Genomic DNA, 11,611 nt, shown 5'->3' with positions numbered 1-11,611 from the left:
AACATCAATTCTGAGAATGAGGGGTGGGGGGGTGGGGGTGGGAATGAGGTCCTGGAAATTGATGGAAAGCTGGCTGTTTGGCATCTTCAAATTAACCAGGACTCTCCCAGTTGCTGGCTCCTTGAGCTCTGGCTAAGGTTTTCTGAGACACATTTTTAAGCCTCTTGTCATTTCATTTGACCCAGAAAAGAGTATAGATTGCTAGGTGCTCTGGTTGTAGAATTTACACATAGGGAGAATTGACCTGAAGGGGGCTGATGTGGCTTTCACTCACTGACCACACAGTTTTATGCACAGATGATGGACATGTCCAGGACATTGAGCAGGCGCTCAGTACCTGTCTGTTTTCGTCCTTTCTTTTCCCTCAGAGCAAATCTCATGGTTATTTGTTGCTACTGCCAGCTAGCAGAGGGTGCTATCATTACAATTGATGCCAACTGAAGAGAGACCATTCTAGGAAGGAGGAAGTGGTACAGTATAGTGGAATGTACTGCATGGAAACACTCAATATATTGTTAATGTCTCCAGGTATGCATTCTACCAGATATTCAGCAGCCAGGTTTTGAACATCTTCTTGTACCTAACCCTGGTCTAGATGCTAATAAGGATGAAATAAACCAAATTATTCTCTTCCTCCACGAGGCATAGTGAAGCAGAGCCTACCATTTATAAGATTAAGAGAGACAAGAATAATAAAAGCTGTAGAATGATAGCTATCATTTATTAAGGACTTAGCATGTGCCCAACATTGTGCTAAATGCTTTTCATGTGTTATCTCACTCCAGAAAGTAGGCATTTTGTAGAAGAGGAAACTGAGGCTTAGAAAAAGAGGCTAAGTAAATACATTTTGAATGGCAAAATGAGGATTTAAACATAGATAAATGCAACTTCAAAGTCCATGTATTTAACTTTTTTAAAAAAAATATTTATTTGGCTGTGCCAGATCTTAGTTGCAGCACGCAGGATCTTCAATCTTCCTTGTGGCATCTGAGATCTAGTTTCATGCCCAGGGATTGAACCTAGGTCCCCTGCATTGGAAGCACAGAGTCTTAGCTACTGGACATACCAGGGTATTTCCCATGTGACTGGAAGGTAGTTTAGTCAATGAAGAGCTGGGCTCTGGGGAATAATGAGAGTGACTGTTCTGTCATCTTGATATTTCAAATACCCTGTAGGCATTTGGTATTAAGGTTAAACTAACCCACTCCAGTGTTCTTGCCTGGAGAATCCCAGGGATGGGGGAGCCTGGTGGGCTGCCATCTATGGGGTCGCACAGAATCGGACACGACTGAAGTGACTTAGCAGCAGCAGCAGCATGTGCCTCTTGGCAAGCTGATTGAGGTTGCTATGAGGTGGTCTCAGACCTGTAAGAGCATGTATGAAGCAAGGAAGTGAGGATATATACACAAACATAGTTATACACACACACACACACCTTTTTTAGGTCCCTCAGAGTAAGAGGAACAAGGGTGGATGCTTAAAGAGAAAAATGGTCTTATGTACTCCCCTCCCCCAATAAACATAACTCTGATGCATCCTACCCCAATATTTGCACTTGAATTGAACAGTAAAAAGCCCGAATAATGCTTCACATTCATTGAGTTATTAGTTATCCACCTCTCTATTTATACCAAGTTTATTCCCCCAGATATTCAAGGTGGCTTACAAAGATGCACAAAATGAAGCAGAATAAAAGAAAAGAAAAGTAAGATAAAATAAGACAATGGAGGGAAACAACCCAGAAAGATAATTTGGGTTCTGTAATGAGATTAAAGCATGAATTATAAGGCAAGTAGTATATAAGCTTCCTGCAGCCAGTGCAAAGAAGGAAACATGTCAATTACAGAATGCATATGATTCATAAAGCAAGAAAATCTGGTGGCTCAGGAGAGATACATCCATTATTGATTCTAAGATCAGAAGACTTTTTTTTTTTTTTCCTCCTGGAGCCTCATAGAGAAGACTGTGTATAAAGTTATGAACAATATCCTCAATAATATTCTCATGGTAAATGTGATTTTATTCGACTGTTTCATATTATGTCCTACTAAAGTGCAATTCAGAAGAGTAAGAGGATCCTAGAGAGAGGAGGCAATATGATAAAATGGAAGTAGTCTGCTCATGGTTACTTAGGATGCTGTTAGGATCATGTTGTTAGGGACATAAAGAAGATAATCATGAGGACTATACAGGTAGTGTGAACATCTAGGTCAGAGTAGGAAAGAAGGTTTAATTGTGCATGGCACTCCCAATCAATTAGGAGTGACTTTCTTCAGTGAGTGGGATGAGAAGCATTTGAATCTATGCCTGGTCCCGGGTGGAGGGCTTCCCTGGTGGCTCAGAGGGTAAAGCATCTGCCTGCAATGCAGGACACCTGGGTTCAATCCCTGGGTCAGGAAGATCCCCTGAAGAAGGAAATGGTAACCCACTCCAGTACTCTTGCCTGGAAAATCCCATGAACGGAGAAGCCTGGTAGGCTACAGTCCACGCAGAGAGTCAGACACGACTGAGTGACTTCACTTTCACTTTCTGGGGTGGAAGTATACTATAACTGATTAGTAATGTCTGCTGTGAGAGGCATAATTTATGCTAGGCATTTGTTATTTGTTGTTGGCATTTATGCTAGGACTGTTGTTGATGCTTGTGAAGGATCCTAGCTCTGGAGGAGGTCATAGGTCACTTTAAGCGCCACAGCTCCTTGCTTCTTGAGGGTTTTATTTCTGATACTTATGCAGATAGGTATCTCTAAATTTGATATTCTTCTTAAATTAGCCAAATATAGTGTCCCCTGAAGCACTAAAGAAGAGTCAATAAAAAATATCCATGTGTCCACACCCCATTTTGCCTTCAATCATCTGGGGCTATGAGAGAAATCTCAAGCCTCTGAACTTCATCTTTTTATAACACAGAGCTGGGAGAAGGGTGGTCCGCAGAGTCCTTTGGGAAAGGAAATTGGCTTGAAGAGAGCTGGCTTTTTTTGAGTGTTTCTGAAGCTCTGATATCTCCAAACTGGGAGAAGTTCTTCATTTTCCAGAGTTTTCATCCCAGCCACTGGGAATTTTTGTAGGAACTGCTTCTGGAAACCTTCACCATTAGGTTACCAGAACTGTGTAGTTATCATGACTAAGAGGAAGGTCCCCTGCCTTTCTTAAATCATTTCCCCCAACAACAACCAGGAAAGAAAATCATGCTACTCAACTATCAAAATCTAGCAGAAAGGAATGCAGAATCATTGGTATACATTTTTTTTTATCCCTTTCTATTCCATTCCATTCCACTGTATTCTGTTAATTCTTAATAACTATTTCCTAAGCATCTACCGTATGCCCAGGTGTTAATATTTCTTGAAGATACAAATATAAATATCTTCTCTAACCCCCAAGTACTCAAAGCCTAATGGGTTAGACAGACATGCATAAAATTCCAGTGCAGAATGACAGGTGCTATCATAAGGGTATATTCAAAATACAAAGGGAAGAATAATGAAAAATAATAATAATAGTCATTTACTGAAGTCATTACCACTTCTATGTGCCAGACACTGTGGAGTGATTATATGCATTTGCTTATTGAGTGTCTATAACTATCTGTGAGATAGTTACAATTCCACAGATGAAGAAATTGGCTTATGGTTCAGTTCAGTTCAGTTGTTCAGTCGTGTCCGACTCTTTGTGGCCCCATGGACTGCAGCACACCAGGCTTCCCTGTCCTTCTCCAACTCTCAGAGTTTGTTCAAACTCATGTCTGTCGAGTCAATGATGCCATCCAACCATCTCATCCTCTGTCGTCCCCTTCTCCTCCTGCCTTCAATCTTTGCCAGTCTCAGGGTCTTTTGCAATGAGTTAGTTCTTCACATCAGGTGGCCAAAGTATGGTTGGAGGTGCCCAAAATACCAAGCTTAGAGCCAGGATTTGAAGACAAACTATCTTTAGATACTATGGTGGAGCAGGCATAGCATAGCCACTGCAGATATTCTTGTTCACAAAGGGAAGATGTGATGCAATGCTAGAGTCACTGCTTCATAGCAATTCTGAAATCCAGCTGGGCACAGATTGGCAGTTCCTTGATTCAGCCTGGAGGCCTGGGAATAAGTCTCGACGGCTCTTGACTCCAAATTCTAAACTCCTGGTTCTACCCTCTGAGTCATCCTTCTTTTTGTATACAAAGTAGTATGCATATATAGGGCGTGTGCATATATAGTAGTACGCATATAGTATGCATATATGAAATAGTTTTCTCACTCTGCCTTCTGCTTGTAGAAATTTAATGACCTGAATATTTCTTTTCACGTTGTACCTTTTTGTCCCTTTCCTTTCAAGGTCATACTTGTTTCTTCAAGTATACAGTTCTCTTAAAACTTTGTGTGTCTCCACTGGATCTCATCTAGTTTAACCTCCTAGCCCAGGTGCAAACTACTGTGCTACACTGCAAAGTGAGCAAATTTTCCTGGAAAAGCAAAGGTGTCAGGGAACCTCAGAGAAATGTGAGAACATTATTCCGTCCCTCTATGATATCCAGAGCATGCCTTGCCTACCTGACCGTCTCTGGCCCAGCTCATTTCTGTTTGCGCTACCAAACTCAGATCTACCCCTCTCCTGACCCTTCATGCTCTTCTTCACTCACAGGTAGTTGAGGGGCCCTTTCTCTGGGCCCCCAGAGATCCTGTGCTTGCTTCTCTTATAATACCTATCACAGTAGCGCCTCCGATTCTTTCTGTAGAAATCCAGGGTTGAGATAAATAACTGTCACTACATGGTATCATAATTGTGAGATTACTTATCTGTATAATCGTATATGACCTATAGACTCGGTTGTGTCTTTTCATCTTTGTTCATGGCACCTGGGGAGAAAGAAAGGGCCTGGGTTTCTGTTGGCTAAACTAACAAGTTTCTGTCTATCTCTGGATACTTGGAAGGAAAGCTATGACAAACATGCTTAGATAGAACTGTGTGCGTGCTCCGTCATGTCCGACTCTTGGTGACCCCATGGACTGTAGTCCACAAGGCTCCACTGTTCACGGAATTTCCCAGGCAAGAATACTGGAGTAGATTGCCATTTCCTTCTCCAGGGGAGCTTCCTGACCCAGGGAATCAAACCCGTCTCTCTAGCATCTCCTGCTCTGGCAGGCAGATTCTTTACCATTGGCGCCACCTAGGAAGCCTAGACAAACCTAGGTAGTGTATTAAAAAGCAGAGACATCACTTTGCTTCACTTCATCTGGCATGCTGAAGTCCGTGGGGTCACAATGAGTCAGACGCAACTTAGTGACGGAACAACAACATCTCTGGACATCTTGTAGTATGAGAATAAACACCTGTTTGTCCTCTTTATTTGCAGGCAGACATATTCTGAGCTGAAACAGAAGTGTGCTGTTTTTCTTTCGTGTATGTGATTAGTAAATGTTCAGCATAGGAGGAAAAAATCTCATAGCTGTGGAAAAAACAAAAAAAGAACACCTAGACAACACTGATTGCTGTTGAGAAAGAGGTCCGCCCTCACCAAGTTAGGACCTTAAACATTATTCATGGCAGAAGGAAGATTTGTGGGCCCAGGCTTAGAGATCAAGTGCAGTGGTTAAAATGGAGAACCCTGGAGTCAAAACTAATGGGGTTCAATTCCTGACTCTACCACACACACCTGGGCACATGGCTTAACTCCTCTTAGCTTCCGTCTCCTCTTCTAAGACGAAGAGCCCTATAGTATGTACCTCACAGTGTTCAGTGGAATAATTATATAAGATGATATGTATAAAATGCTTGGCCTGTAGTGAGGATACAATAAATATTTGCTCTTATTATTAGCGACTGACATGTGTCTGATAATGAGATAAATGCTATAGGACAGGCCCTTGAACAGAGGCTTCTGTTGGGAGACGCTGCCCACCATAACTTCTTCTTTGATGTCCATAATACCCACTAAAGGCTCAGAGAACTCCTGGAGTAGACTTGTTATCTTTTCAGATATGTAACGCATTAAAAGCTTGAAGAAACAATGTTGGTAAGATGCTCTACATCCTTGCTACTCAAAGTAGCAATGGCATCACTTGGAAGCTTGTTAGAAATGCAGAGTCACCGGGCCTATGCAAGACCTGCAGAATCAGTATGTACAGGTTCAAGAGATCTCCAGGGCATTCATGTGCATATTACAGCATGAGAAGCCCTAGATTAAAAACATAACTGTGAGGGATACATGAGGCTACGAGCCAGAGTCTGAGCCCTCAAGAGGGCTTCAGGATCTCACATTGGCAGGTGGGTTCTTTACCACTAGTGCCACCTGGGAAACTCCTTACCAGAAACCAGTAAGATGTAAAGTGAGAAAAGCAGCCTAGACTGTTTGCTGCAGATTGTGAATGTCATAGGGATATAGAGAAGGGAAAAGCAGTATGTAGCTTGCAAAAGTCTAGGAGTGCTTCCTGGAGGAGGTGAACCTAAAGCTGTAAATCACTGTGAATTTGAAGAGGAATTCAAGGAAAGATTCTTCTGGTTCAGTGTAGACTCTCAGCATTGGAGAGATTCGCCCTGGCCTCAGGAGAGGTCTTCTTCCCTTTAGGGGAAGCTTCTGTTCTACCCTCTCAACTAGTCAACTAACTTACATGCCTGCTAGCCCACCAGGCTCCTCTGTCCATGGGATTTTTCTTGGCAAGAATACTGGAGTGGGTTGCCATTTCCTCCTCCAGGGGATCAACCCAGGGATTGAACCTACGTCTCCTGTGTCTTCTGGGTTGCAGGTGTATTCTTTACCACTGAGCCACCCAGCTAACTTAGGACCTTCCTAAACTGACCCTTCATAGAGGCCCTTAAACCCATGTCCTGGAGCTACAAAACTCAGTGCTCCAGAGCCTCCAATTTGCTTACAGCACAAAACTCTTTTTGGTGCCTAGACATCCCTGCTTCTGGTCTGATCCTCTTTCTCCAGGTCCCTACTCTCATGGCACCAGTGTGTGCCTTTCTTAACAGCATTTAGCCTTTACTGAGCCTCTGCTATGTGCTGGCACTGCTCATATATTATCTCTGATCTGCACAGTCAACCAGAAGGTCTTATTTATTCATGAGTGCAGCTCGACTTTTAAGTTTCCCAGTCCCTCTGACCAATGCGAGGAAATTGGGACAAAGTCCCTTCCTTTGGGGCATCTGTGTTTATCTCAGCAACGCTGATGTCCTTGTTCTTCTGAGCTCTTCAAGGCACTGTCCCCTTCTAACACTGTCAGGCTCAGCAGTGATGAAACTTGGGACTGACTTGTCCTGGTGCTTCTTATTATATGTGACCTCATTGATTCTCCATTCTGGGTAAAAGAATAGTGGATTTTTAGAAACCTCCAAAAGGTCGTTAATTTGCCTCACTTTTAGTAGGTACTGGGTACTTAAAATCCCTTTAAAGGGTTATTTGCAATAGCTGTTTTCATTAGCATGCTGGATTTAGGTTTCTGTTAAATAATGCCCTGGATTGTGAGCTGGAGGAAGAGTTTATTGTCTATGGGAAATGCGTTAATCAAGGGTACTGGTGCAGAGAGAGTTGGATTAAGAAGCAGGTAATCAGGGCAGTGGTCCAGTTTCAAAAGGGGCTAAAAAAAAATCACTGCAAATAGAATAAGACAGGGAAAATTATGTTGGCCAGAACATCTCTCAAAAAGATTCCAGTGGTTGGAAGGAACATTTGGCTGAGTTGCTTTTATGAGGATCAGAGGCATGCTATCATGACAATAGAAACTCAATTGTCTTCTAGGTGAGTGGGGTCTCATTACCTGAGGGACTTTGCTCCATGGGCTAAATAAGCTGCGGGCTAGAGCTGGGTTCCCTGAGTGATAGAGGAGAGGCTTCGAGGATGTAGGTAGGGATTTTTATAAATCTATTAGGTTTGTTCATTCATTCATGTATTTGTTGCATTAATCAGTCACTCAGTCTTATGCTCAGTAAGTATTTATCCAGCTCCTACTTTGTGTCATGTACCTTTCTAGATGCTGGGGATGAAACAAAGGCCACACCAGACAAGACTCCCATTCCTTAGGAACATCCTAGTTGGGGTATGGGCAGATGATAAACAAATAAGTGAACAGGGTAATTTCAGCTTGCACTAAGGGGTAGGCTGACCAATCGCCTTTGAGGTAGCAGTTCATAGACTAGCTATTCAGAGATGAAGATGAGTCCCTGGGCCAGTCAGGTCCTCTATCCTGGGAAACTGAACTAGTGACATAGGCAATGTTGGTCAGTTAGTAGCTTCAAGAAAAAAAAGTTTCATCCCTCCTCTGCCTAGTCTGCCATTTGTTGCTTAATTGCTAAGTCATGCCCAAAACTTTTGTGACCCATGGACTGTAGCCCCTGAGGCTTCTCTGTCCATGGGATTTTCCAGGCAAGAATGCTGGAGTGGGTTGCCATTTCCTTCTCCAGGGAATCTTCCTGACTCAGGATCAAACCCACAGCTTTTGCTTAACAGGGATTCTTTACCACTGAACCACCTAGCAAGCTTCACAATTTAAGTGCAGTTTATTCTATTCCAAGTATAAACCAATAAAGCTGTTAAGAGACAAAATGGTTCTACATAAAAATCTGGATCTGCCATTTCTTTGGGAAAGTCAACCAACCCTATATCAACACAACTATCTCCTACTTTCCATGTCCTGGTAGGGTCAAACCTGCTACAGTAGCAGCAAAAACTGGAGAACAATTAAGACCATGCCCACCTAAACACTGGCTAGGGTCACGAGACCCCTCCAAGACTATAGAAAATCTCTTTTTGCCCCAGGCTTCCTGCCTGTTCAGTGATGGCCATAAAGTCAACAGCTCAGGGAGGTACAGGAATCCAGGAAACCTTTAGATTATTTGTTTTGACATTGACCTTGGTCACAGGAGACAAAGAGTTTTGTAAATCCTGAGAATTTCTGTATACCTTTAACCCACAGAGACATGGTCACATGGAATTTGTGTATGCACTTCAGAATAGACACGTAAGCTCATTTACCGCAATCTGCAACACTCTCTACTATTCGGTGTTTCTGTACACAGTATTTCTACATTGTGTTGTTTTAAATCTATGTACTTTATTATTTTTTTAAGTTTTTTTTCTCTCTAAATAAGATACAGTCAAACCTGCTTTAGGATTTATAAGTAAAACAGTATTTACCAGAGTTAGTCTGCCATAGTCCATCAAAATAACATTTTCTACCCTTTTGAAAGTATCAGAGAGGGTATCACTCCATCCCACCTCCTCCCCCTCCTCTTCTCACTCTACCAATGGTGGTGAAGAGATGATCTGTTGGTGAGGGTGGGAACAGGTTTGAGAGTGGTCAGATCAATCTCTTTCAAGAACTGGTTTCACAATCGCCCTGCTGTTAGGAACATCTGTTTTCGGCTCCTGCTCCTGGGTAGTGAGATGACCTGTATACCCTCCCCTGTCTAGTCTTTTCTTGCTCAGTGGATGCGGGGGCAGATCGGCTAGAAAGCAGGGAAGAATCAAGGTCTAGACCGGGAGGTGGGGGAAGGAGTGGAATCCTTGCCTCTTGTCACAAGTCTATAACCGTGTTTCTCAGCATAGCTTTATCACACCAGAGCTGATGTCTTCATCCCAGTTTGACTCCTATGACTATTTTTCACCTGGATCAGAACTCACGGGGGAAAGAGATGTGACTGGAAACTCAGAGACCTCTGTGGAACCAGACAGTTGTACAAAGAGAGGCAAGACAGAGGGAGCAGATGAGCCGTGTGAGCGATAGGTCTCTGGAGGGAAGATACAAAAACATTCTGCCACTCGAGGAGGGTGACAAGATAACCTATTCATTAGTGCTGTTCCTATAGCTCAAACAGTAAAGAATCTTCATGCAATGCAGGAGACCAGGGTTCAATCCCTGGGTCAGGACAATTCTCTGGAGAAGGGAATGGCAAGCCACTCCAGTATTCTTGCCTAGAGAATCCTATGGACAGAGGAGCCTGTTGGGCTATAGTTTGTGGGTTTGCAGAGAGTCGGACATGACTGAGTGACTACCACACAGCGCTGTTCAGGGAATCTGAGCCACCATCGTGTTCACCAGTTATGCTCCTGGTATGGTCTGCCTGGCTGGTGGTTCCGCAGTTTCCTAGAGTTGCCTGTCTCTGTTCTTGCAGGTGCATTCTTCAAACAGACTTCCTTGCTTGTGTTAGCTTGACTGAGTTCTTGGCAACCGGAAGACCCTGACTAACGTGGAGTGAAAAGGCGTAATATACAGCTTTTCCTCCATCCTGAGAGACTCAATGTGCTTTAATCAGCAAACATTTTCAGAAGCCTTAGCATATGCCAGGTCCTTTGCTAGACCTTGAGAATAGTAATATCTAATATTTATAGTGATTTCTATTTTCAGGCATTTTTCCAAGCTCAGTTTAGCTCATCTCATCCTCATAATATAATTCCACAAGTAAAAGTATTCTCACTTACAGACAAGAAGGCTGAGGCACAGAGAATTTAAGTAACGTGCTCGAGATCTCACAACTAGTGGGGACTATGTGTCAATTTGGATTCTCCCAGAAGCAGCCCCTAAGACAAGAATTTGAGTGCAAGGAGAGGAGTGAGGTGAGGGAGTGGAGGAGTGAGACGAGAAAGGGAAGGCAGCTAACTCAAAGGTACATCATCCGTTGTTAATTTCAAGTGTCAGCTTGGCTGCTAAAGCATTAATTCTGCATGTGTCTGTGAGGGTGTTTCTGGAAGAGATTAGCACTGAAATTCATAGACTGAGTGAAGATGTGCCCACCACATGGGTGGGCATCATCCTATGTATTGAGAGCTTGAATATGACAGAAAGATGGAAAAAGAGTGAATTTACTCTCTGTCTGTTTGAAGTGGGCCGTTGACTTCCCCTGTCCTTGGACATTGATGTGTCTGGTTCTCGGACCTTTGGAATTTGATTGAGTTACACCACTGGCTCTCTTGGGTCTCCAGCTTGTAGAGGGCAGATCATAATCACGTGAGCCTATCCCTATAATAAGTATCTTCATACAGATATATAGATAGCTAGATATACATCTATAGTCTATATATAGATAAACTAGCCATCTGTCCATCTATCTAGCTATATATGTGCTGTGCTCAGTTGTGTTGGACTCTTTGTGACCTCATGGACTATAGCCTGTCAGGATCCTCTGTCCATGGGATTCTCCAGGCAAGAATACTATAGTGGGTTGCCATGCCCTCTTCCAGGAGATCTTCCCAACCCAGGGATCAAACCCAGGTCTCCCTCATTGTGGGTGGATTCTTTACCAGCTAAGCCACCAGGGAAGCCCAAGAATACTGGAGTGGGCAGCCTATCCTTTCTCCAGGGATCTTCCTGACCCTGGAATCGAACCAGGGTCTCCTGCATTGCAGGCCAATGCTTTACCAGTTGAGCTGCCAGGGAAGCTGTATATATAAATGTATATCTATTTGTCCTGTTGGTTTTGTTTCTCTGGAGGACCCTGACTAACCCATCAAGCCAGCTACCACTCCACTGTATGATAAGGTTCTGCACTTCCTCACAAAGCTCACTGTGGGGGAGCTAGGTAGGAACTTGACTTCCTTCTCACCAGGTAACTGTGTTCGGACTTTGATGGAGTGGGAGGGAGTGCTGAGCAGGGAGAGGTGGATTCTGCTGGGGTGGGCAGAAACTCCAGTT

The sequence above is a fragment of the Capricornis sumatraensis genome, chromosome 17, assembly GCF_032405125.1.
Source record: "Capricornis sumatraensis isolate serow.1 chromosome 17, serow.2, whole genome shotgun sequence".
Lineage (NCBI taxonomy): Eukaryota > Metazoa > Chordata > Mammalia > Artiodactyla > Bovidae > Capricornis > Capricornis sumatraensis.
Note: the sequence above shows the minus strand (reverse complement) of the source record.